Genomic DNA, 26151 nt, shown 5'->3' with positions numbered 1-26151 from the left:
AAGTATCAAAAAGTTGGTACATATGGACAGAGGGATAGCAGGAACAGGAGGATTTTTATTGTATTTTTAGAAGATACAATGCTTGAAATAAGAATAACCTTGGCGTTCTGTTCCATTAAACTCTGTTTTCTGATGTCTGAGAAGATAGTACTCATACATTTTAGATATTTTTCTGAAGAACTAACTAAGGACCAGAAACAGGACATGGTGAAAGTTGAGCACTTTGAGCACCTGATAATTTCATCAGTGGGAAGACTGTATCCATACTTCTCTTTCATAGGAGCTTATTATGTAATATTGGGAGTCTTGAGAGCTGCAGTTGGTTCACAAGTGCTTGTTCGCCACATGATGAGTGCAACCTTGAGAGATGTCTGCCATGTGTGAATGGCTCATCCTAGATCTAATGCTAGAGATAGAACTCTGACATCATTGAAACCAGTTCATACATTAAACAGAACTGTCACTATAGAACAGTCAAGGATGGATCATCCATACCTGCAACATAATGAGGTGGGCGTTAGGTGGTAGAACCTTGAGGGGCACACAGAGGATACTATGAAAGGCATACACATGGGGGATACTGCAGCCCTTATATTAAAAAGTAACTCTACAAATAGAAAACTAGCACAATGTGAAAAAGGCAGGGCTGGGAACTTTTCATCCTGCTGTGCTAGTTTGTTTTGGTTTTACTTGCAGGGAGGTTTTGTTTTGCTTTTTTTAAAAAAAGTAGCACTGAAAATTAGAATCTCCCTATTGACAGTCTGAAGTACTACAGACCACTCTCCCTCCTCATTCTCACCTCGTTGTCCTGCAATCCAAGGGTAGGTAAATCAAGTGAAATACATGCAGTTGTGAACCAGCTCTGAGATTCTCAGAAAGCTGATGAAAGTGTCCGATTATGTTGTAAACAGTCAACTGCCATGATTTGTAGAGTAATCTGTGCAGAGCAATCTGTCTTTTCTTTAGGAAGTAGACATAGTTTAGTGGTCGAGTGCATGCTTTGCATGCAAAAGGTCCCAGGTTCTGTGCCTGGCATCTCCAGTTGAAAGGAACAAGACAGCAGGTAGGTATCAGAATGCCTTCTTCCTAAAACCTGAAAAACTTCAAGACCCTGGACTAGATGGATGGACTCGGTATAAGGCAGTATCTTAAGACATATTAAAAATCCCTACTGAGTCGGGCCATTCTAGAGAAGTGGTGGCCAAAACTGTACGCAGTATTCCAAATGAATATCTATACACAGATATATATCAGGGCAATATAATATTAGCAGTTTTATTCTCAATCTGTTTCCTAATGATTCTTAGCATGGAATTGCCTTCTTCACAGCTACCACATAATGAGCTGAATTTTTCATTGAGCTATCCATTATTTTTAGTAATAGCGATAAAAATATTTATATACCGCTTTTCAACAAAAATGTTTACAAAGCGGTTTAGAGAGAAAATCAAGTAACTAAATGGCTCCCTGTCAAAAGACTCACAGTAAAAATATGCAGAAGGTACCCCAGGAAGCAGTCCCTAGAAAGAAAGACTGTGCTGGGGTAAAGGGGGGCAGTTATTTCTAAAAGTGCCTCTTTGGTCAGTTAGCAGAGATATTACGATCCCAGTATCTCTTTCTTCGTTCCTCTTGGTTCAGACTCCCTCAGCGTATATGTTATTTTTTTGCCCCAACATGCATCACTTCACACCAGAGTTGAGAAACCTATGACACGTGTGTCAGAAGTGACATGCCATGCCGATTTGGGTGACACACCAGCTTTCACCAACAGCCGACAACAACTGAGTTTGTTTTACTCATATTTCATTTTTGTAATTATTTGATGTTTCTCTATCTAATACGTCAGTGTTTCTCAAACTGTGGGTCGGCACCTACTAGGTGGGTTGTGAACCAATTTCAGGTGGGACCCCATTCATTTCAATATTTTATTTTTAGCTGTACTTTTAACAGACTACTATGTATATCTTTTAACAATGATAGTCAATGGGACTTACTCCTGGGTAAGTGTGGGTAGGATTGCAGCCTAAGATTGTTAAAGGAAACAATGATAATAGTGAGGGTAGTTTAAAAAATGGACTGAAAAACTGCTCCCAATATTTAAACATCAGAGATCTAATTTGTCCTTTCTGTTCGTGCATGTGGTAAAATAGATAAAATGTGGAGACCGATAAAAATAGCGGTGTTGGGATTTAAATCTGAGCTCTTCTCCTCCATAGGTCCCCCCATCCCCAGTGGTCTTTCTTAGCTGGTCACTGTTTTCAAGCACATTCAAACAAAGGCATTGTGTGGCCACTGGACCTCCATTCTCATTCTGTCTGGTCAGTGAACAAGTATTACAACAAAGACTTCAGAGCTATACTTGCAAATGTAAGATCTCTCTCTCTCTCTCTCTCTCTCTCTCTCTCTCTCTCTCTCTCTCTCTCTCTCTCTCTCTCTCTCGCTCGCCATATTAAATGCTCCCGTTCAGCAGATTTCATGGCCTCTTTTCACCAAACCATTTCAAGCAAATTATCTTTTCACTTCCTACTAAACAGTACAATTTTCATCCTTTACTCATGGCAGATGGCAGAGTGAAAATGCAGTTCCTGAACAAGAGAGCATTCTGGCTCTCCATTTGAGAGAAGCAAAGGGGAAGGAAGGGAAATCTACTTTCAGATGAGCAGACACAAATTACTGCTGCATAATCAAAGGATTCAGTGTTCAGTGTCTTCCTGCTCTCAGCTCACGTCCAGAATTCTGTTAATAGTGAGATACATAAGGGCCCTATCCTATCCAATTTTCCAGCACCCATGCAGCCGCAGTGCAGCCCCAAGGTAAGGGAAGAGAGGTTCCCTTACCTTAAGGGGGCCTCGGTGACTTCCCCCCCCCCCGAATGCAGTGAGCGACCCATTGGCACAGCTGCATCAGTGCTGGAAAGTTGGATAGGATTGGGACATTACAGCGCAATCCTGAGCTGCATATATTGCAACGACATGATAAGACTCCACTGCTCTCTCCTCTAAAGAAAACTAAACTTTGTGGATTTGCCCTTGGTCTTCTCTCTAATTAAGGAAGTAAGGGTGTTTACTCTGCCTTCCTTTAGTATTCATACAATGATCACACTCCTCATGCAAGTTTAAGACTAGTGCCATATCTGAATATCATTCTGAAAAATTATTGTCTGCACAAAGCCATTGTGTAGGAATGATAGTTTAGGACAGGGGTGCCCAAACCCCGGCCCTGGGGCCACTTGCAGCCCTCGAGGACTCCCAATGCGGCCCTCAGGGACACCCCAGTCTCCAGTGAGCCTCTGGCCCTCCAGAAACTTTTTGGAGCCCGTACTGGCCCGACACAACTACTCTCAGCATGAGGGTAACTGTTTGACCTCTTGCGTTAGCTGTGGGATGAGGGCTCCCTCCACTGCTTGCTGTTTCACGTCTGTGATGCAGTAGCGGCAGCAAAGAAAAGGGCAGCCTTGCTTTGTGGAAGGCCTTTTGTAGGCCTTGAGCTATTACAAGACCTTCATTCATTCATATAAGTTCCACCTCTGGTATATTAATTTATGTAAACTTATGTAAATTTATTCAAATTTGAAATGTAAATTAATTCTTTTTTCCCCCGGCTCCTGACACAGTGTCAGAGAGATGATGTGGCCCTCCTGCCGAAAACTTTGGACACCCCGGATTTAGGATAATACTTCGGCAGCTAAGCATAAGGGTATAGATTTTCTTTCCTTGGTTGCAAAGTGTTGGGCGGGGAGATATAAGAAATTGGGGAGGGATGGGCTACAGCAACACCATGCCCCATAATGAGACCCAAGGTTTTGGGATTAGGTGAGAAAGGGAAAGAAATTAAAATTGACTTTTAAAATGTTATAAACTGTGGGCATGAAAAGGAGAAGGGGGACGGCAGAGGATGAAATGGTTAGATAGTGTCACGGAGGCAATGAAGATGAATTTGGACAAACTCCAGAAGTTAGTGGTAGACAGGGGGGCCTGGCATGCTGTGGTCCATGGGGTCACGAAGAGTCGGACAAGACTTAATGCCTGAACAACAACAAACTGCTTTGAGTTCCTGTTGCTAACAAGGAGTATATGCATCTAATAAATAAAATACCGTCAGTTGCATGAATCAGCCCATTATTTATCAGATGAATAGGTGGGCATGGTGAGCTCTCTTCAAATATCAGAGCTCACTGATTGTCCCAGAAAGGAACAGATTGGTTACTGGCAGTGGGGAAGAGACAGGTGGACATGGATGGAACAACCTATAATGTTTAAATAGTAAATAAAACTTTTGTTTTTCAAAGTGGCTGGCAGCGTAAAAGTAATGGTTGAACAAAAACACAACGGCGGCTCGAAATCAAATTATGCTATTTCTACCCAGCTTTGCATATACACAACAGGGACCAAATGTGTACATCTGTGGGCAAAAATGGGTTAAAAGACAGGTGCTAGATAAAGGTAACAACTTAGATTAAAATGATCCAGATGCAGGTCCGTCAGTGTTATTTGTGACATCTTTTCCTCCCACAGAGCTGTGTCTATGTGCTTCACACACATCTGGTTAAATACATGCCTGTGCGTCAGATCCCCCACTGATCCTCACATGCTTGGAAGCATAATCGTGGAACACAGTCTGGATAGTTCCCCTGGGCTACCCAGCCTCTCTCAGTTGGTAATGGTTTCTGACATTTCACCTGTCACATGGCGAGCTTTTTCCAAGGGGGGCAGTGAAATGTTTGGATCCCTGAATGTGAGGTTGGTACACTGTGTTCCTTGTCGACATGAGATTAAATATGTCAAGACTTCAAAGAATAGACCAAAAGAAAAAAAATGAGAGGCTGGGAAAACAAAGACATGTTAAAGAAATGAAAGGAAAGTGTGTCTGAAGATAGGTGAACAGATGACTAGTCAACCAGATGAATTGACAAGCTGAGTTCAAATGACTTAATGATAATGATTCTAGCAGTAAGGCCAGGATGAGCTAGTTATTATCAGCATATAATTAATCTGAGGTTTAGTGATGATTCATACTTCTTGAAATCTGAGAATGAGGGGGTTGTTGGCAACCTTCAGTCTCAGAAGACTATGGTATCGCGCTCTGGATGGTGGTTCTGGCACAGCGTCTAGTGTGGCTGAAAAGGCCGATACGGGAGTGACAATCCCTTCCACACTGGGAGCAAGTGCAGTCTGTCCCTGGTCTGTCTCCCTGGCTGTGGGCCTTCCTTCTTTGCCTCTTTGCCTCAGACTGTTGGCCAAGTGTCTCTTCAAACTGGGAAAGGCCATGCTGCACAGCCTGCCTCCAAGCAGGCTGCTCAGAGTCCAGGGTTTCCCACCTGTTGAGGTCCACTCCTAAGGCCTTCAGATCCCTCTTGCAGGTGTCCTTGTATCGCAGCTGTGGTCTACCTGTAGGGCGCTTTCCTTGCACGAGTAATGCGGAGAGATTTTCAAGTCTTCTTGGTAACCTCTGCTCTACCTCCTTACTGGGCCATTCATATCTCACTGGCTCTAAAAGGGGTTAAAGGGTCTGGAGTCACTGGGGAAAACTGCTGAGCTAAATTCTAAGCACTAAACAATGGCTGCAGGTATTGCTTGGGGTGCAACTGCGACTGACCTGGAGGAAAGCAGGGACTGACTAGATAGATAGCTGAGCCAGTAAGAAAGAAGGCATCAAAGATGCAGACAGGCAGGCAGTTTAGTGGAGATGGGCAAACTGAGAGCAACTCAGTCTGCAACTGATGACCAACTCCTAGACCAAGGAGCTAGGGCCAAGTCAGAAGCAGATTAGTCCCCTGTGAGCTCCTTACCTTGCCTGCTGGAATGGTCACAGCAATATGGCCTTCTGGTTCTCTGTTGGGGCAGCACTGAAGGGCAACAAAAAGAAAAATGTTGACAGTCTCTGTCAGATCCTCTGGTCTGAGATCCCTGGAATTTTCCCCAGAGCTGCAACAGCTAAGAGGAGGTACTGAACTTGGGAAAAGGAGAATAAAATAATTTTTCATATATAAGCACTACTTGACTTCACGGTTAGAGAGTGTAACACTGAGACAAGGTGTGTCCTAATATAAGGGGATGCAAGTTTCATGGTCTTCCAGGGAATGGCTGTGCCTGTCTTTAATGGACAATTGGTGAATGGCTATCAGATGATGTAGTGCAATAGGCTGAAGGGCAGTATAAGATTTGATCCATAGCTAGAGAGTATAATGCAACTGTGGCAACATTCTAATCTCTCTTGATGTATAACAGTCAGGCCCATCAGGCGAGAGGTATCCAGAGTGTCCTGGGCCCTAGGGAGCACAATTTGCACAAGCTCCAAGCTTAAACAGCCCACATCCCCACCTCTTTGCAACACTGTCTGCTCGCAAACCACTGAGTGCTTTCCCTCTCGCCTCCTTCCTGATGTCTGCACCTCTCTGGTGCCTCTTGGCTCAGCTGTAGGCAGAAAGGAGGGAGATAGTTGGGTCTCTTCGGTATTTCATCTAAACCTTCCAAGAGTTCTTGGAGGCAGCTCAATTTCTCACTGGTCAAGCAATTCACACACACTCCAGCACTTTACTTAAAACCAGTGGCGTCACTAGGGTTTTTGTCACCAGATGTGGGAAGCCAGCACATTATCTCCATGATAATGTGGACATGCCTTGACATGTGGACATTATCTCCATGATAATGTGGACAAGGCAACAGTGGACATAGTGATGCACCATTGCCCCGCTCCTGCTGGTTTTTTGGCTATAACTTTTGTTAGAATGGAGATATTTCAATGTGGTTTATTTCATTGCATTCCACATGAAATTACGCATCGAGTGATATATAACATAATGGTATTATATCAAGATTTTTAAAAAGTTGGTTAGTAGTGGTGCCACCCTTCCTGTGCCCATCACCCAGTGCGGCATGCACCCCCCTAGCGACGCCACTGCTTAAAACAGTTTGTTAAAACTTTCTCATGTTAGTTAGTTAGGAAAATTCCACCACCACCAAACTGGGGACTCTCAAAGGAAAGTTCCATCCAGTGAGTGAATACATACAGTTTAAAAGCAGCAGGAAAACAATGAACTACCTAGATACTACATGATCCATTCTCAAAGTTCCACTCTGCAAGGTTGGTGTTCAGTTGAGCAGAGCATCCTGTTGCAGTATCCAGGTGTGGAGCACAGCACACTTCTATAGGCTTACCATTCCTATTTATATAGCTAAAACCCCTCATAGTCCAGCCCAATCAAATCGTCCTAAATTCTGCTGAGTCAGAATCACCCCAAGGTTTTGCTCAATCATATTCCTGGCAGGTATCCCCTTCTTCTCAAGCATCTGGCATAATTCCCAATGGACAGCACCTGGTTATTGTCCTTCCAAACCCCATACACATCAGATAACTTGACAATGGCCACCTGCTGGGTTTCTCCCTTCTTCATGCCCAGAGTTGGGAATTTTCCATTCTGGTGACAACATTGGTATTTTTAATTTTCTGACTGAGCAGACCTCTGACTCCAAATAGTTTCACACTTTATTTCAAACAGGATGGCACAGGAAAGAACTTTCATGTTTCACAGCACCCGAATCTTTCCAAAGAGCATCCCCACTTCAAAGCAGCATCCCCATTTCTATTCACTCCTCTCTGCAGATGTAACAGCAAGGAGGGAGAAGAGCCCATCTCTGTGACACTCAGCTTATTCTGAACCACAGTTCATTTCGTTTTCATTCTCACCTATGAGGCAATCAACCTGAGAGCCTCTCTCCTCTTCCCTGAATACTTTAACATGCTTGTCCAATGTTTCTCAACCAGTTGTACGGGTACCATCAGTGGTACTTGACGTGGTGTCTGGTGGTACTTGCGGGACTGGACACCAGCTGCCTGGCAGCAAGACCAGGAAGGTGACACAACAAACAATGGTAGGAGGCTCGGCTCGGTGGGCAGAGCTCTAAAGCATGCTTTTCCATGTTCGAAAAGGCCCTCTCATCCACCCTGAGCCTCTTACTGGTGTTTGTCACGTCGCATCTGGCCTCCCAACTCAGATGTGACTGGAAATGACATCATTTCCACTTACTTCTGGTGGTACTTTGAATAGGTGAACTATGTAAAGTGCTAAGGCGGAGGACAAACATTGAGAAACTGTGTGCTAGTCTGTTCTCTGTGGAACGTGGGCTCCAAATACAGGTGCTTGTGGTTAGACTGTTACACTCCAGTTGAAGAGACCCAGCTTCCATTCCTTGTGCACCCACAAAACTTACTGAGCCACCGGTTGTGTCTGTAACCAGTGTCTTTCAGCTTATCTGCCTCATGAAGTTGGTGTGCAAATAAAAGGAGTGCCCCGTGTACACCACCCGAAAGTCCTTGCAGGAATAGCTGGTTAAAAATGAACATGTCTATTTACTTTATCTGTTTAATGCCCACTCTTCAGTGAGAGCACATTTTATGAAGGAGCTTATGAAATAAAATACAAATACAATGATAAACATTTCTCTCAGAGGTTAAAATAGTGGTAAATGAAGTCTTCTCCTGGTGCCTCAGACAGTAAGAGACTAAGAAGACTAAGACTAAGAAGTCTCCCTGGGGATACTGTTCAGTAAGCAGGATGTTGCTATGAAGAAGGCCTCTCCCTAGTTACCACCTTCTTCACTGCAATCAGTGAGGCCAGGGCCCCTGTGTAATGCTGGAGTAGCGAAATTCCTCACATTTTCCTCCCTCCCTCCCACTACGCATAGGCAGGCAGATCACATCAGGTAGACTGGTTGCAAATGTGAAGGGATAGCGGAGGCCTCACAGGGAAGAGGCAGGAAGGAGGCAGTAGGAGAGATCACAAAGTCCCAGTGGTGGCAGCTGGAGAGACAAGATGGATGTCACTCACGAACTGTAGCTCTGTTCAATTAATCACATTAATTATTTCAGTCATAATTAATAGCACACAGTCTTTACTGACTGATGCCTGTTCCCCATATGCGGGTGTCAAGGCTGCCTGAAGCAATCCAGAAAATAGCCCCCAACGAAAGTAAAGCCTGTAGGTGGCTTCACCTACTTAGCCTCAAGGCAAGGGGAGATGGCAGCTTCCGTGGTACTGATCCGTAGGGCTGAATTAAAGGACAGTTCCTGCTTTAAAGTACAATCCAGAGACAATTGTGGATGACAGAAAAGCAAATAAAAGAAGAGTATCGAAAACAGCTGGAAAAAGACATAGAAACACACACAGGAATGTGGCCACAAAGATTGGGGTTCCCAACGTGTTTCGAGGGCATCTTCTTTATCAAGGGAAATTATGCATTCAACTCTGTAAGACTGCTGGACAAAACCGTACACTGCAGATAGTTTGGTTGTAAGTTCCTGCAGCATGTGGTTTCATTAAGCATGGGGAATACCAATCTTCGTGTGTGCAACTCTGGGTAACCCCACACACTTGCCATGAGCAGATTTCTGGGGTTGCAATCCTAAACACACTTCCCTGGGAGTAAGCCCCATTGAACATAATGGAACTGATTGCACGACTTAAATGCAGTTTAAGTGCAAATACATTTACGATTGATTTTCTTGCTTTTTTCCGAGTCTGGGGAGCAAGAGTCTAAAGAACAATCAAGGTTGAGTTCAAAGGGGAAGTAAAAGTGAGGCTCATCAATGGAGGAGAGAGAGCCTGGTTTGGAAGATGCAACCCTGTTCACAGGTTGCAAGACTGATAACAGAATGCAGGCATGTTAGTACTGCCATACCTTCACAGTATAATTCTTTTGGGATTTCCCAATATGGTCAATATGTCCTCAACCCTTTCAACACTAGGACCTCTGCTCTGTCCTATGGCATATCATGGATTTATAGAACTTCATCATTATCCTTACGTCACTACAGCTGCATGGCAGTGATGATATATCTGCTGCCTTTTTTTTTTTTTAATTTATATCTGGCAGCTCTGCGTGGCTGCAACAGCCTGATCTTGTTAAGAGTTGGCCCTATTGTGTAAACCAAGAGCAGAATTTGAAATGAAGCGTATCATGAGTCAGGCTGCTCTTTTGTGGAGCCAAACTGTGAGATAAAACCTGACTGTGGCTCGTCCAAGAAATATCAAGCATGTTAACTGTGAAGGACTAATGATTGGGGGCCATAGGAGAGGCAAGTGGGAAGATGCATTAGCTATGCTGGAATTAACCTGAATCCGAATGGAATGGTTGGCAACCTTCAGTCTCGAAAGACTATGGTATAAGCCTACAGCACACGGTGTTCCCAGGCGGTCTCCCATCCAAGTACTAACCAGGCCTGACCCTGCTTAGCTTCCAAGAGCAGGCATCTGCAGGGTAACAGTTGTAGCCAGGGGGCGGGGAGAACATGATTGGAATTGGAATTGTGGAAGGGGCAAAGTACTAAAGCCCTCTTCCCCGCTTCACTTTTGGACCATTTTATCACTTCCTCCCACACACAATTTTAAAAAAACAAACATAGGAAATAAGATCATGTCTAGTTTGACCCTTAACCACACCTACAGAATCAGATTCTATGTCTGCCCCACTGTCACCTGCTGTCCATCTTTCTTCCTTAGAGCAGCTATTTTCAACCAGTGTGCCACTGTACATTGCGTGCCATGAATGGTCTGCAGATGTGCCTCAGGAGTTTGGGGGAGGGTCATATATTATTAGAGCCATTGGGGGATGGGAGTCCCTGGCTGGCAGTGAGCTGTTCCTTGTCAACTGCAAAAAAACTGGTGGTGTGCCTTGACAATTTTAGCATCTTCTCAGTGTGCCCTGAGATGAAAAAGATTGAAAAATGCAAGTGATCAGCTCCCCACAAGGCAAGCAGATCATTAGACCCCAACGGCAACAAGCTACTTCCATACAAAACATCACTCCTCTATACTGAAGGAGTATTTTTGTTTTTTTACTCATCTCTCACTGGAAGTTTTCAGTCAGTTCTAAACCAGAAGCTTTTGATCAAATGTCCTGACAGTTATGATGTCACTTGAAATGGAGTCCTCTTTCTAAACTTGATTATTTTTGAAAAAACTACTTCGAAAGCATAGAAATACTAAAAAATTACAGGCAGGAAAAAAATGTTCTCCATAATTTCAGTAGGACAGAAGTCCATTTCGCCAAAGGGAGCATTAACAAGGAATATAAGCTAGCTCATTGTGCACTTCTCAGGGTGCTATCACTTCATACCCACCTTGTGCTATTGCAAGGGTCTGGATCCAACCCAAGACCCCCTGGCCCCCGAGGCAGCATGCCAAATGCTGCATTCCTTTCTTGGTTCTGTGCCAGCTCCTGTTCCTCTGGCACTCTAGCCCACCACTCAACTCTCCTTCACATTTTTGCTCTGTCCCCCTCTTCCTGTTGTAATCTAGGGATTGGGAGAAGATGGAGGAGGATCAGTGGAAGCAAGCGGACACCTCTTGCCAAATCTGCTGCTTAAATGACCGCTTCATTTGACGTCATGGATGCACCGGCCATGGGTAGATTGTTAAAACCCATTTCACAGCTACTTGGGTTTGTCACTGAGTGTACATTAAACAGAGCCATAACCAGTCCCAGACTTCTAAGGAGTGTACATGTACTACTGTATGAGGCACATGTTTTCAAACATGCTTTCTCATCGTGTTTTAAAGTGTACACTACTAACACCTAGAAAACATTGTATGTGAAGAGCCAGCAAATGCACTTTGCAACCTAGTTTGTGTGGTTTATTTTTAAAGCCTCCACAAGGCCAAGAACAGTAAAGTTACAAAGTGGGACGAGGTTTTAAACAGCTGGACTGGCTTCGGATCTGTTTCCAGGCCCTGACACACGATGCTATTCTTGACTTTGAAACTCCTAAGCAGCTTGGGTCACCTCATGGACTGCCATTGTATAGAAGAGGGAGTCCTGGCAGTTGCAGCTCAACATGGAAGGGTTTAAAAAACTGCACCTGCCAAAATTTCCTCTTCTATGCAATGGTTAAAGGTATAGGTACTCTGTCCCCCTTTGTATCTCATAAGCCTATGTGAGAGGGCCTTCTATGTGGTGGTGCCCTGTCTTTGGAATGTTCTCCCCAGGAAGGCTCACATAATACTGACTGCATTTTTTTTGTTTGCTTGATGAAGATTTTTTTCATTTGCCCAGGCTTTTTAGGCCCTTTTAAGGTGGCTGATGTTTTATGCTGGCTTCTGTATTTTTGGCTGCTGCTCAGTGTTGGTTGGCAACCTTCAGTCTCGAAAGACCATGGTATAAGCCTACAGCACCCGGTATTCCCAGGAGGTCTCCCATCCAAGAACTAACCAGGCCTGACCCTGCTTAGCTTCTGAGATCAGATGAGATCAGGCATGTGCAGGGTAACAGTTGCTCAGTGTTGCTACTTGGACAAAGTTTCAGTCAGCCTGCATCTTTTGTGAGGATTATGTTCCAGAGTCAGTGCATGAGGCCAAAATCATGTATATTCAAAATTACATTGAAAATTCCTTACCGTTGAAAAATAGCTACTATTTCTTAAAAACTGCAAGAGGCAAGTAGAATCTGAGCCCTGACTGAGGGAACAGCAGCTTCAATCTCAGGCTCACTCCTGGGCATGTATTTAGAATGCAGAATCATCTGCACTATTTAAATTGTTGTTTTTCTATTTTTTTACATGTTTATTTGCCCAGCGCATGTAATTGAATTTATGCAGGTGAAGCCCGTGTGAGATGTGGGCCGACTGTAGCCAAACTAAATAAAGGGAAACACATAGTGATGCTCAACCTTCTCTATGTTTCCTGCTGAGATATTATTTTTCAAGGAATAGACGCATGAATACAGAACAATGAAGTGATGAGATATTGTAAACTCAACGCCGTTCTGCAACAGGCTAGAACCAGATTTGTGGGGGAGAGGTGCACGGTGACTTTTAACAGTCTCTTAGGCTTTGCCTACGTGCACGGCTGGAGATGCTAACAGCCATATCTGTTTCTTTACTTCTGACGAGCACTTTTTTTTCCCTTCTTCCTCTGATGCATTACTTCCTCAAATGGAGCTTAGAATTCAAGTGGTTGTATTTGTTTATTTCCTATTTCATGCACCAGCTTCCACGATGGAGAATGTCAACAGCACAGATCTTCTGACTTGCTGGGTATATGTTGTTGCTAAGCTACCGGTTGTTTTGGGAGGGGGCTAGAAGGTCCTTTGTAGCATTACATAAATGCAAGCAAACAGCTTTGAACTGTGGATGAAGGGTATGGGGAATGGACTGCTATGGGGAAACATCTGCCTCATATTTCCAGGTAGAGATGGGAAAGAGCCCTTTCTGAAATCCGGAAAAGCTGCTTCCAGGGGATTTTGAGGGTGCTGAGTTAGATGGACCACTGATCTAACTCTGGATAAGGCAGCTTCCCAAATTCCAATGGAAGAATTGAGGAAAGAATCAAGTGGCAATTGGATGTTGAGGACATCAATATCAATAGAGTTGGAATGAGCTTTTCAGGCTGCCTCGGGTGGTACAGTTTGGGTACCGCCTCATTCAGAGGCACATTGCCTCTCAACCGGGCAGTCTTGATCAGAAGCCAATGATAGACTTATAGTCCATTAATCTCTTTAATTGCCGCTTAAAGTCATAGAAGCTGGTGGCTATCACCACATCTTATGGCCACAACCTCCATGAATGAATTATGCCTGCGTAGCCCCAGCCCTACTCCCAAGAAACTGTGGTAAGGATGGCAGCCTTAGCCATTTCCTTTCTTGTTTTTCTCAAGGACAGACTTAAGGATGCTACATATTCACGAGGCAAGAAGCTGATTATTTCCTATCTTGGCTGCACTGATTCTAGTGAGCCCTTCTGTGTCTTACAGTGTTAGCCCACTGCAGCCGTACTCCAAAGAAGGCTGCTCCAAGATTACATTCTTTCTCTCTCCCACATTGCTCTGTGTTCCTCTTTTTTTTTTTTCTTCCTAAAAGCAATTTCATGGCTCATGCACTTAAGATTCCATCAGAAAGTTGAGCCTTTGATCAGGCAGAGAGATGCCCTGCTGTGCTTTCATTGGCAAATCACAAGTCCCTTAATTAACACTCTGAGTCTTAATGTCGCTAAACTGGGCCCTGGCTCATTTTACATCCTGAGATTTATCCAGGTTGTGCAGCCTCCACCCCCTAGAGGGTACCCCGCTTCAGTCACTAGGGTGCCCTCCTCATCCAGGCCCGCAGCTGCCATTTCCTGCCAGTCAAGATCCATCAGGGCGCTCACAGGGGCTGGCACTTGTCACTTTTGCACAGGTCATTTGTTTGCAGAAAAATTAGTAGTACTGCACATGGATTTTGTATCTTTTGTTTTCAGCAACTGTTGCCCTGCACATGCCCGATCTCGTCTGATCTCGGAAGCTAAGCAGGGTCAGGCCTGGTTAGTACTTGGATGGGAGACCGCCTGGGAATACCGGGTGCTGTAGGCTTATACCATGGTCTTTCGAGACTGAAGGTTGCCAACCATGCCAACCATGACTATTTCATACATTACACAATGGTAAACCCTGGCTTACTCAACAGTGCTCTGTAGCCAAATCTGACTTATTGTTAAGGGTACTTGTATGATACACAGTACATGTCAGCCAACATGTGTTTGTCAATTCACCTCTTCCACTTCATATCATCTATCTTCCACTTTTCTTCCCTGATGGAACTCAAGATTGCCCACACAGCATCCCCATATTAATAGCCCTGCTGGATCGGACCAAAAGCTTAACACCCTGTCTCCCAATAGGAAAGTCTACAAGCAAGGCTTGAATGCACACTGCCCTCTTCTTGCAGTCTCCCTTCTGAGCAGCGAGCATACCTACGTAACTCTGCTGAGCTTTGACAAGATTGCTGTATCATGTTGCCTTCATGCCTTGAGGCATGTTGGAAATGCTTTTGGTGTACAGCTAAAAAATTGTATGCATGAACTAGCCCCGCGACTATACATGGGGTCAACGGCAGGTAAAAGAGAGGCTATAATAGTGGGGATTATCACTTAGCTGTCGGCCGTGCAAGCTGCACTCCCATCCATTGCCAGGTGCTGTGGACCAATGGGGCTAGGATAAGGAGCTGACATACTGATTCAGGCCAATGGTCCACTCTAACATTGTCTACTATGCTGTCAGTGGCATTTCAAGGTCTCAGGTGAAGAACCTCTCAATCCTGCTCCTCAGATGCTTTCACTGGAGATGACAGGAACTGGATCTGGGAACTTCTGCATGCGAAGGAGCTCTGTTCTAGTGCTATAAGTGCTCACCCAGGATCAGTGAGGCCTGTGATAGCTCATAGGCTGTAGGACATAATGGTGTCAATTGTCCCCTGTTTGTTGTCAGAGCTCTGCTTATCTTGAACGTGGAGGTTCCATTTAGCCATCATGCCTAATAGCCATTGATGGACCTTTCCTGTCCTCCATGGATTTATCTAAAATTTTAATTGACCTGGTCGTGTGCCTGGGGAAGGACTGAATTCTGCTTCCTGAGACTGCTGTGTTTTGATTTAATGTACCCTTGGGAAAACACAAGCTGTTTCTAGACAACAGGAGCCCTGCAGTGGCAAAGTTGGAGCATTCCTCAGAGGGAGTGTATCTGTAACTTGTGCCAGTATTCAGTGGTAGATGGAAAGAAAGTATAATGTCGAAAGATGTTGAGAGTTGTGGGGCTCTACAAAAGGCGTGAGGCAATGAAGAGCTGGAAGTGAAAAGGGTGGAACGTCAGGGCCTCTGAGAGGAATTTTATCAGGGGGTACAAAATTTCTTTTGGACCCCTTTGCAAAGGGGGATTGGTGAAACAGAGCAGGGGAAGGTGGTGATGGGTGAGCAGAATGGGGGCAGGGAGGAGCGAAACAGGGTGGAGGGAGGGTGGAGACAGCTGGAAAAGTCTTTGGAGCCTAGGTCTACCCACCCATGTGGCATTGACAGCTAGATACAGTAATATGGAAAACCAAACACACTCCTAAGTCTCTCTAAAATCTTTTAAATATAGAAAAATAGTAAAACATGCAGAAAATTAGCATCATTATATTTAGCTCACACTAGAATGGAAAGTGTCCTATGCATCCCAAAACGTGCTTCTGCAGCAGCTGTAGGAGGGCAGGAGGTCTGGTCTAGAGGGTAGAGCCTCCATTTGCCTGAAGATTAACATCCACAAGGTCGCCAGTTCGAGGCCACCGGCACCGTGCGACCTTGAAGCAGCTGGCAAGCTGCAGCTGAGCTGTTCCATCTGCTCGGAGCGTGGGAGGATGGAGGCCAGAATGTTAAACCAGATCGGAGTGTAACACCTTGAATATGTAGTGGTTCTTGAAAGAAAGAACCTTCTTTCAAATTGTAAAAATCCCTGCGTGGATTTAATAAGCCTGCCTATGTAAACCACCTTGAATAAAGTCTTGAATAAAGACCAAGAAAGGCGGTATATAAATACTGTATATTATATTATTATATTATTGTAGCCCTGCAGCTGTGTCCCTGAGCTCCTACCTATACACTCCTTCATGGTGAGCAGATTCACAAGTCAAGGAGCTTCTGAAACAGGCCAATTTCTTCCCAGATTTGACACTGTGTCATGCATGCATTCCTTGGCCCAGCAGATATAGCTTGCCAGTAGCTGCAGCTGCATGCTTATGGTAGTATCCCCAGCATCCTGTGCAGGCAACAAGTCTTAGTAGATAGTCAAATGTGAGATCCCAGGAAATTTCTTGCCCCCCTCCTTTGGTTCCTGGGCCCCCTTTTTTACCCTGGGCCCGGGTACAAATTACCCCCTTTATTCCCCTCTTCTAGGCCCTGTGGAATGTATACTCCTTATTTCCCTAATTAAGTAGTGCAGGAAGTAGAACTCATTAAACTGAAAATTGTTAGATAAAATATGATCATTTTGTATCAGCAGTCAATAGTACATAAGTAAATGAATGTAATCTCTATGGGGAAAGCCAGTACTTGGATCATGGGGTAGTGTAGAGGCCTTACCAAAATCTATAAGCCCCACCCTCAGATTCCCCTCCAGTTTTCACAAAATCATCGGCCACCAGTAACCTTCTAAAATCATTACCTGCGAGGATAGTGCTCCCCCGTAAGTTCAGTAGTGGACAATGTCTAAGAGTACATTTCTTTTACCCTACCATGAATGCTTTTCTCTTTCTTGAACTTGCTGTCTTGAAGAAGATAGCCACTTTGTGCATCAGAATGGCCCCTATTTAACCCATTTCTGCCTGGCCCGCAGGTGTACACACTTGGTCTCTATTGAGTAGATGCAATATTGGGCAGAAATGATATATAATCCTGTCCAACAAGCTCCCACAGTGTCTCTTCTGAGAGTACAAACTAACCAATGAATAGAGCCCCTCCCCCATATCTGCAGGGGATAGATTCCAGTTGCCACTATAGATACCAAAAACCACTGATAGCAGTGAACCCTACAAGAAGCAGTTCACAAATCCCCCCTACCCATTGCACAAATGACTTATCTGTCTCTGATTGAAATTCTCCCGTCTCAGTCTCCTGTGTCTGGTTGTCTCTGAGCTGTCTGTGCATACTAACAGGAAGCACTAACAGGAAGTGGGTTGGAGAGATGAAAACAAAGCAACGGGGCGAATTTGTGAATTGCGAATAAGTGAAACCGCAATGACAGGATCCCTGTATTTTGCTTGGTCAAACATTCACTCAGGTTCTCTCAGTCATCAGTTATAGAGATATGTACAAGCAAGCTTAAAGAAGCAGAATCCAGGATCTGCACCACTGCAGCCCAAAGCAGACATGGAACCTGTCAGCTTTACATTGTGTGCATTGTAGGACATGGAGTTGATGTCTAAAACCAATGATGTACTTTAAAAGTATTGTAGGAAGCAGTTGTGCGTTTCACCTTTTATGTGTCATTCCGGAGTCTCCGTCTGGGAAGTGATGTGATGTGTCCTTAAAGAATGAGGTTCAGATTCAAAATGGGTTTGGAGCTACCTAGAGATGGAACCTGCTCAATGCCACCTTGCTGAACTTATGAGATTGGCTCAAAACACATGCCAAGTTGGATCCCATCATTTTGTTTTTAGAGGAAGCAAGTGTCTGAAAGCATCAGCAAGAGCCAGAGAGATGCAGATGGAGCTAAATGCAGTCATCACATGGACTATGTCATCCTCTTGCTCGGTTAGGGACAGCTGCAAATCACATACTAGGTAACGAAATCTGCTGGACAGAAAGCACTCGGAATTGAAAGCACTGCCAATTTTGTTGCTATTAAAGTGCTAGTATTTGCCTATCAGCAGGAAAAATGGACAAATGATTCACACAACTGGTTTGATATGGCATTGCATTGAGAAAGCCATCACATGGTGCCATTTATTGGACATGGTGGCTGGTTTTGTAAATGCCCCAACACCTGTTCAGTGTTCAGTTCACCCTGTCCTAAGTCCACCTTGCTTCCAGTTTGAGGTGGCCCAGTGGCATTACCCAGTGCAAGAGCTCATTGCATCACCCCCACAATGGAGCTCCTCCCATACCAGACAATACAGAATAAATCACAATATCATACACACAGCCTAAATGCAGTGGCAACTTTATTTTACTATATAACAGTACAGGTCATCCAACAAGTCAGTAGTCAACCAAACCCCAGTGGCCAACTTGATGACACTCACTCAACTGAGTAAGAGTTCTAATATTAGCTCAGATCCATGGAAATGAGAGCTGGCTCAGACTAACACCTTATCGGTTCCTGCTGTGTCATAGAAACACGTCATTGGCTCTTGGAACAATCAGTCTCATTGGTCAGTTTTATGTTAAGGAACTCCACTTTTTCTTATATAAGGCAGTTGCGATTTCCTTTTCTGGTTATTTGGCTATAACTTTTCATAGAATACAGATATTTAAACGTGGTTTGTTTCATTGCATTCTGCATTAAATTGCACATCAAATTATATATAATTTATATTTAACATGATGGTATTGTTTGAACATACCAAGATTTCACAATGTTTGCCAATAGTGATGTCACCCGCCCTGAATGCATCACTCGCTGCAATCCATACCCCCCTCACTCTCCTAGTGACGCCACAGAGGTGGACCCCGATCTTGACATGTGTTGAAGGACTGATACAATTATTCATTTAATCTAAATCATTGCAACTGATCTTGGAAGCTAAGCAGGGTCAGGCCCGGTTAGTACTTGGATGGGAGACTGCCTGGGAATACCGGGTGCTGTAGGTTTATACCACAGTCTTTCGAGACTGAAGGTTGCCAACCATTGGCAACTCTTCTTGGCTTGGACAACACTATCATCAGCTCCAAATTGTTGCATGAATTTCTCCCCCGCCCCCAAGTGAGAAAATAGTGACAAGTCAATCCCAGAGCATAGCTTTTGAAAGACATAAGGAAAGAAAAAGGTACTGTTAAGGGCTAGCAACTAACTCAAGGGTCCTCAGGGAGAAACAGGAGACAGAAGGGCTGAGAGCAGAGGTACAAAAGGCCAAGAGCCGCAGAGGTGAGGAAGGCTGAAGTTCAGATATTGATTTGAAGTCACCCGCCAGCTCTTTCATCACAGGCTTCTAGTTTGTTTTTAATGACCAATTCTTGGCTGAAAGTTCTTAACATCAAAACATGGTAACCTTAGTCACAATACAAAGATCTTCTGATCCTAGAATTGCATGGACACTGGGTAATAATTGTGTACGCAATTTGTATGTGAACATAGCCTGAGCTTTGCCCCCAAACAGATTAATGATCATAAAATGTGAGCAGAACCTTTGGAGAAACTCCCTCCCTGCCTTGCATGACTTCCTGTCTGTGAGGATCAGCTTGTGAGTTTTATTCATAGAAATGTGGAGTCGCAAGTCCTTGGAGATGTCTCCTTGTAAAACCATAAAGAAGCTAATGAATTCTTCTTGGCTAACATATAAACACACTCAGGTCTGAAAGAGCTGGTAGTCGTAGTTCTATGCTCTAATAGACTACCTGGTCGTTCTATGGTCATCGTAGATCAGAAGTCACTGCATTGAGGGCTGGTGGGTGCAGATCAAAAGCCAGGTTGTGGCAGAAGTACATGATGTGTGTAAACTTCCTCTTTCCCCCCCTAACTGTTAATGTGGAAAAGGCATTTCAGGCTAGACTTGTTGGCAGCAAAGGACTTTCTTTCCAAGGCTCATCCAGCTGTGCAAAATGAGATATTCTTTTCATTTTCACTGTATGCAACATCTGTGCTGGGAATTTATTTATTTATTTTTGTATTGTTGGTCTATATGGTTGGGTCTCCCCTCCTGCCGCCCTCTCCATTCCCTCCTCTCTGTAGCCGCCTTGGCTGCTGGCCTAGCATTTACCGAGTGACAATTTTCTATTCCTTCCGCTTTCAGCAGGCCCATATTTGGGACTATCAAAATGCCACTGGCGTCGATTGCAAAAGGTTAGCACTGTGCTGCAGTCAGAGAGTTTATTAACAGGGAATTGATTGGGTTTTGTAGATGGGGAGTGGTGAAGGGCAAAGGCAAATCCATTTCCCAGGCGTGTCTCCTTTCTCCCAAAGCATGTCTTTCCTCGACACCTATAAATTCAGAAAAGGCTGCCATTTGCATAGCAACAATAAAGACTAGAATGAACGATGGTATGGCAAAGATGAGGGCCATTTCTTCCGATAATCTTGCATTCAGCAAAGGAGAGCAAATGGCCACAGAGGTGCATCAGCAATAGGCATTCATGTGCAGCAGTGTTTCTCAAACTGTGGGTCAGGACCCACTGGGTGGTCGCGAGCCAATTTCAGGTGGGTCCCCATTCATTTCAAAATGTTATTTTTAATATATTTGACTTGATGTTACCATGGTATGTGACTGCATTTGGGGAAATGTTACGGGTCTGTACTTTTAACAGGCTACTCTGTATATGCTTTTAACAATGACAGTAAATGGTACTTACTCCTGGGAAAGTATGAGTAGGATTGCAGCCTAGAATTGTTAAAAATTTACCTGCTTGATGATGTAACTTCCTGTCATGACATCACTGCTGGTGGGTCCTGACAGATTCTCATTCTAAAAAGTGGGTCCCGGTACTAAATGTGTGAGAACCACTGGTGTACAGAAAGCAGACGTAGGATCAAATCAGTTCATTCACATGTTGATCAGGATATGAGAAGTGACCTGTCTGTTTACCAAAATTAAAGGGAAAGAAAGGTAGATGGAGGATGCTGCTGTACTTGTGTGTGAGCTCAGTAATAACAGCCTTCTTTGGGAGCCTTGGGCAATAGAGGAACTACTAAAAAGAGGTCTGAAACATTTCACATATTGATGCTAGGAACAAGGTGAAAGATTTCTCTGCTGGGGAACTTGAAATCTGCCAGAAAAAGAAGTAGATAATCTACAGTTTTGCATAAACGTGTGTGACACCTGGGGTGGGGAGAGTGCCCGTGGTCCTGGCCACTAGGGTCCGTGAGTTGTTACTGAAGTTAGGGCAACAAGGACTGCAATCTTTGGGCCACAGGGCAAGTTGAGAGCTGCTTCTGAGCCAGGCCATGATGCCTCAGAGTTAGGGAATTGAGGAAACACCCTTGCTCTCCTCTTCCAGGCCTAGTAGGCCCACATCCTTGGGTGGCTGGATCAGGATTTTCTCTAAGTGACCTCTGCTCCTAGCCCTCGTCCCTGGCTGGCAAGCCGGCTGCCTTCCATGCCTGCTCATCAGTCCTCTCTTCGCCCCGCCCACAGTACCTAGATATAGTGTCCCATCCACCACGATGCCTACAGCACCTATTAGCCTATGTGGAAACTTCATCACCCAGGGTGGGATTTCCTCAACTTGGCAGCCAGCTTCCTTTGCCTTGGGACAAAGGCAGCCAACCTCCTCAAGGTCAGGTGAATCCATCCCCAGACATCATGTTAAGGATGTGTCCCTGAACAGGCGCTGTACAATCTGGAAGCATGTATGTGTTTTTTTATTTATTATTTTAAACATTTCTACCTGACCTGTCTTACAAAGGTAACCTGAGGTGACTTGCAGCAAAACTCAGGACAGTGAGACATAAATTAAAACAGGTTGAACAAATGAGGCAGCAACATACAAAGCTTTGCGCACTGATTTGTTTCTTTCCATCATGAAATTCAAGGTAGCAGACACAGGATTCCCAAGCCGTCTCCCACCCGAGTGCTGACCAGACCTGGACTCGCATCGCTTCAGCAAGGTGGCTGCATCATATTCCCACAGACTAGTTAGCAAGGACTAAACCACAACCGACTACAGATCACATCATCTGAAGCCAAAATCCCATATCGAAAACCAAGTCTTGACTAAAACTGTAGACTGATGACGCTGTACAGGCCTCCCTAGGAAATGAATTTCGTAGATTCATGCCACCACAGAAAAATCCTGGCTCACTGAGGCTCCCTTACTGATGAAAGACAGAGCAGGCCTTAGGTCTTGAACAGAACTTATCAGGGAGTTCATACATCCTACCATTAGTAAGGTCTCATAAGAACGTAAGAACAGCCCCATTGGATCAGGCCATAGGCCCATCTCGTCCAGCTTCCTGCATCTCACAGCAGCCCACCAGATGCCCAAGAGACCTGCATCCTGGTGCCCTCCCTTGCATCTGGCATTCTGACGTAGCCCATTTCTAAAATCAGGAGGTTGCACATACACATCAAGGCTCGGAACCCGTAATGGATTTTTCCTCCAGAAATTTGTCCAATCCCCTTTTAAAGGCATCTAGGCCAGATGCCATCCTGTAGGAATGAGTCTCAAGTTGTTTAGGGCTTTATATGTAAGAACCAGCAGCCAGAACTGAGCTGACAGAGTATGTATGTGGAATGGGGTACAGTATGATGATGTCATCACATTAGGTTAGTACAGGTTGGAATAATGAAGAGTAGGGACAGACATGAGTTGGGAGGGGGGAGAAGGGAAGGAATATAAGACTGGAAAACAGACAGGGTTGAAATGCTCAAAATTCTCCTTTCTTTGACTTCCTTGTGATGCTCCAATAAATCCATAATAATGAAGCTCCCCATGAAGTTCTCCTGTTCCGGGAATGCATAAACATAAACGGGCTCTTGCTGTTTTTGTTTGTATCTCATCATTGTCAGCCTCATTCTGGTTCTCTAGGGAGAATCTTTTATGGAGAAAGCCCCTCATGCTGATGGAATATCTTCCTTTGTTTATGGCCACTCACCCAGCTTGAGAAAGAAGAGCAGTTGCTATATGTCACTTCGGCAAGCTTGTTAAGCCGACGACTGGGGAGAGGGTGTAGTAAAGGCAATTCCAGAGAAGTGTACAGGGGGTCCCCTTTATGAGTTGGGGTTTGGGTCCGGAAAGCTTGAACCTATATCGAAACAACATATAAAAGGAATTTTCCCATATAGGAAATAATGTAAATAGAAGTTAATGGCCACCATATGTACAGAGAAATTAAAGAGACACATTTTCTCCCATAAGAAACAAGCCGGTATGGATACAGGCTGTAGAGCAGCCATTTTCAAAACACTGTCCTGTGGCATGTTGGTGTGTGTGAATGGTCCACAGGTGTGCTATGGGAAATTTGGGGGAAGGTCATTTATTAGTATGGACATCCATCCCAAAAGAGCACCTACACTCATTTTGAATGAGTAATGATTTTAATTACTCCCTCACAGGATTTTATGTCCATATGAGTATTTTTAAACATTTTCACTTAAAATAAATGTCCCTAACAATATAACTAGCAATAATTCTAAATCATGGTTTACCAAGAGGCTCTCTGCACATATGCAGGTTTCTTCCCACATCCAATTGTTCCAAACAAACTAATTTGAACTCTTCCCCAAATAAAAAACTTCCCAATAACTTTCTGCCAGATCCATAGCCCTGCATTGGACCTCCCCGCCTCCGTGACATGGGGTTGCTTTACGCTGCGCCAGCTAAATAGCTGGTGAGGAGTTGAGTAGCCCCAATGTGGGACCTTACCCAGGGGAAAGGGATGATTGTCTTCTTCCCCCAAGAAGATGTTGGAAGCTGCCAGCAGCTACCTGTCATCCATAAGATGCAGCGGCAGCCAGCCTTTTTGGCACTGCTGCAACCTTGGGCGCCGGGCAGCTAAGGATTGGGCTGTCCAAGGGGCGAGGATAGCCATCTTCAGATATCTGAAAGACTGTCACATCAGCTAAGGTGCAACTTACCCTTTCTGTCTCCTGAAGGCAGGACCAGAATCGGTGGGTCGAAATTACAGACATTTGGCCTAGACATTATGAATAATAATAATAATAATAATAATAATAATAATAATAATAATAATAATAATAATAATAATAATAATAAACAACTTTATTTCTATCCCGTCCTTCTCCCTAAAGGGACCCAGGGTGGCTTACAACATATAAAAACAGATTAAAACATTATTTCACAAACAGATAAAAACATATTAAAAACACGTTAACAGAAACCATAAAAACAGTAGTCAGATAAAAGTCAGAATAAAAAAGAGCATAAAACAGCAGTTCTTAGAGGAATCAGGCCTGTAAAAAAGCAACTAAAAGATGTATAAAAGAAGTTAAAAAGGCCATGAAGTCAGAAGGCTTGTTTAAAGAGCAAGGTCTTCAGGCCTCGCCGAAAAGTCTCAAGAGAGGGAGCCATTCTCAAGTCAAGGGGAAGGGAGTTCCATAACGTTGGTGCCACTACTGAGAAGGCACTGTTTCTTGCCACCGCCCCACGTACCTCCTTAGGCGGCGGCACTTGTAAAAAGGCCTTCTCTGATGACCTGAGAGGACGAGCCGGATTGTACGGGAGTAGGCGATCTCTAAGATACTCTGACCCAGAGCAGTATAGGGCTTTAAAGGTCAAAACCAGCACCTTGAATTGGGCCCGGAAACGAATGGGCAGCCAATGTAGCCCCTGGAGAAGCAGGCTGACAGAGTCAAACTGCCTAGCTCCAGTGACCACACAGGCCGCTGCATTCTGCACTAATTGCAGAATTTCCTAATTGTAGGAGCTGTCTGATACTGGAACATTCTAATGCAGTTGTGGGCTTTCTTGCATTGGAAGATTTCAAGCAGAGACTGGATGACCACCTATCAGGGATGCAGTAGCAGTGACTGCCCTGAGTAGGGGGTTAGACTAGATGGCATTCAAGGTCCCTTCCATCTGCAGGTCCCTACTATCCTGCAATGTTGTGAAATCTATATGTTATGAATGGTGAGGTCCATGCTGCTGAAAATGATCTTCTGTTCGTAATTTAAATCAGGAATATGAGGAGTTCATGTGTCTATTTTGCACCTAAGCAGTATATATTTCTCTGACTAGAGGCTCAAAAAGACGGCAGATGTGTTGGCCTGCTTGTTGATTGCTGACTTGAACTTTTTTTTTCAAATGGACATGCAATTTACAGAACAGTATCCTAGTTCCCAAGTCCTGACTCAAGTAATCAACTTGAACTGGGAATTTCCAAGCTAGAAAAACTCATGTATGCCTCAAGGACAGGGCCTCAATCACATAAATGTGACCTTTTAAAAAGCAATTCATGAATCTGGCTGTTGAGAAGGATGGGGGACTCTGAGTCCAGCCATTTGGGGGAAAAATGCCTTGCCTGTTGAACAACAAACCAATTTGAACATTCAAATAAACCAATCAGTCAAAAAAATGGCTTTCCAGCCAAAGCCTGCCAGTAGACATGATCTACAAGAACCAATCTTGCAGGAAGAACAGCTAAAAATGTAAATGTACTGAGCTGGTGAATTAAAAAATTCCAGCCTTTGCCTAGGAATGGACTCTCCTTCTCTGACCCTGCACTACAATTCCCAAGCAGCATGGCAAAAATGAATGTTTTAGAAAGAAGTGGCACATGCAAAACCATTATAAACTAATTTAGAACTTGGGGGGAGGCAGAGGAATCCATTTTTTTTCCCAAGCATTCTTTGCTGACACTTTTAAATTGCCAACACCCACTCTGATTTGATCCAAGAGGGTTGATCCACCTCTAATCCCTTACACCTCTCCTGCCCCCTGTCACTGATAGCCAATAATAATAATAATAATAATAATAATAATAATAATAATAATAATAATAATAATAATACAGGTATTTATATACCGCCTTTCTTGGTCTTTATTCAAGACTTTATTCAAGGCGGTTTACATAGGCAGGCTTATTAAATCCCCGTAGGGATTTTTACAATTTGAAAGAATGTTCTATCTTACAAGAACCACAACATTCAGGTGCTACTTTCTTGATCTGGTTTCACATTCTGGCCTCCATCCTCCCACGCTCAGAGCAGATGGAATAGCTCGGCTTCAGCTTGTCAGCTGCCTCAAGGTTGCATGGTGCCCAGT

At 44.2% G+C, this 26151-nt stretch overlaps 1 protein-coding gene and 2 pseudogenes across 1 annotated transcript in view; 2 read left to right on the top strand and 1 right to left on the bottom strand.

The window, feature by feature from the left end:
• The window catches only part of TMEM178B (transmembrane protein 178B), a 307161-nt gene that overhangs the window by 243067 nt on the left and 37943 nt on the right, over positions 1 to 26151 (top strand). The gene's annotated exons all lie outside the window — the stretch shown is intronic.
• LOC136658231 (5S ribosomal RNA) lies at positions 12158 to 12271 on the bottom strand (annotated as a pseudogene).
• On the top strand, positions 14219 to 14338 carry LOC136657773 (5S ribosomal RNA; annotated as a pseudogene).

This window comes from Tiliqua scincoides, chromosome 7 (assembly GCF_035046505.1).
Source record: "Tiliqua scincoides isolate rTilSci1 chromosome 7, rTilSci1.hap2, whole genome shotgun sequence".
Lineage (NCBI taxonomy): Eukaryota > Metazoa > Chordata > Lepidosauria > Squamata > Scincidae > Tiliqua > Tiliqua scincoides.
The sequence above is the reverse complement of the archived record's forward strand: the minus strand, read 5'-3'. Positions and strand labels throughout refer to the sequence as shown.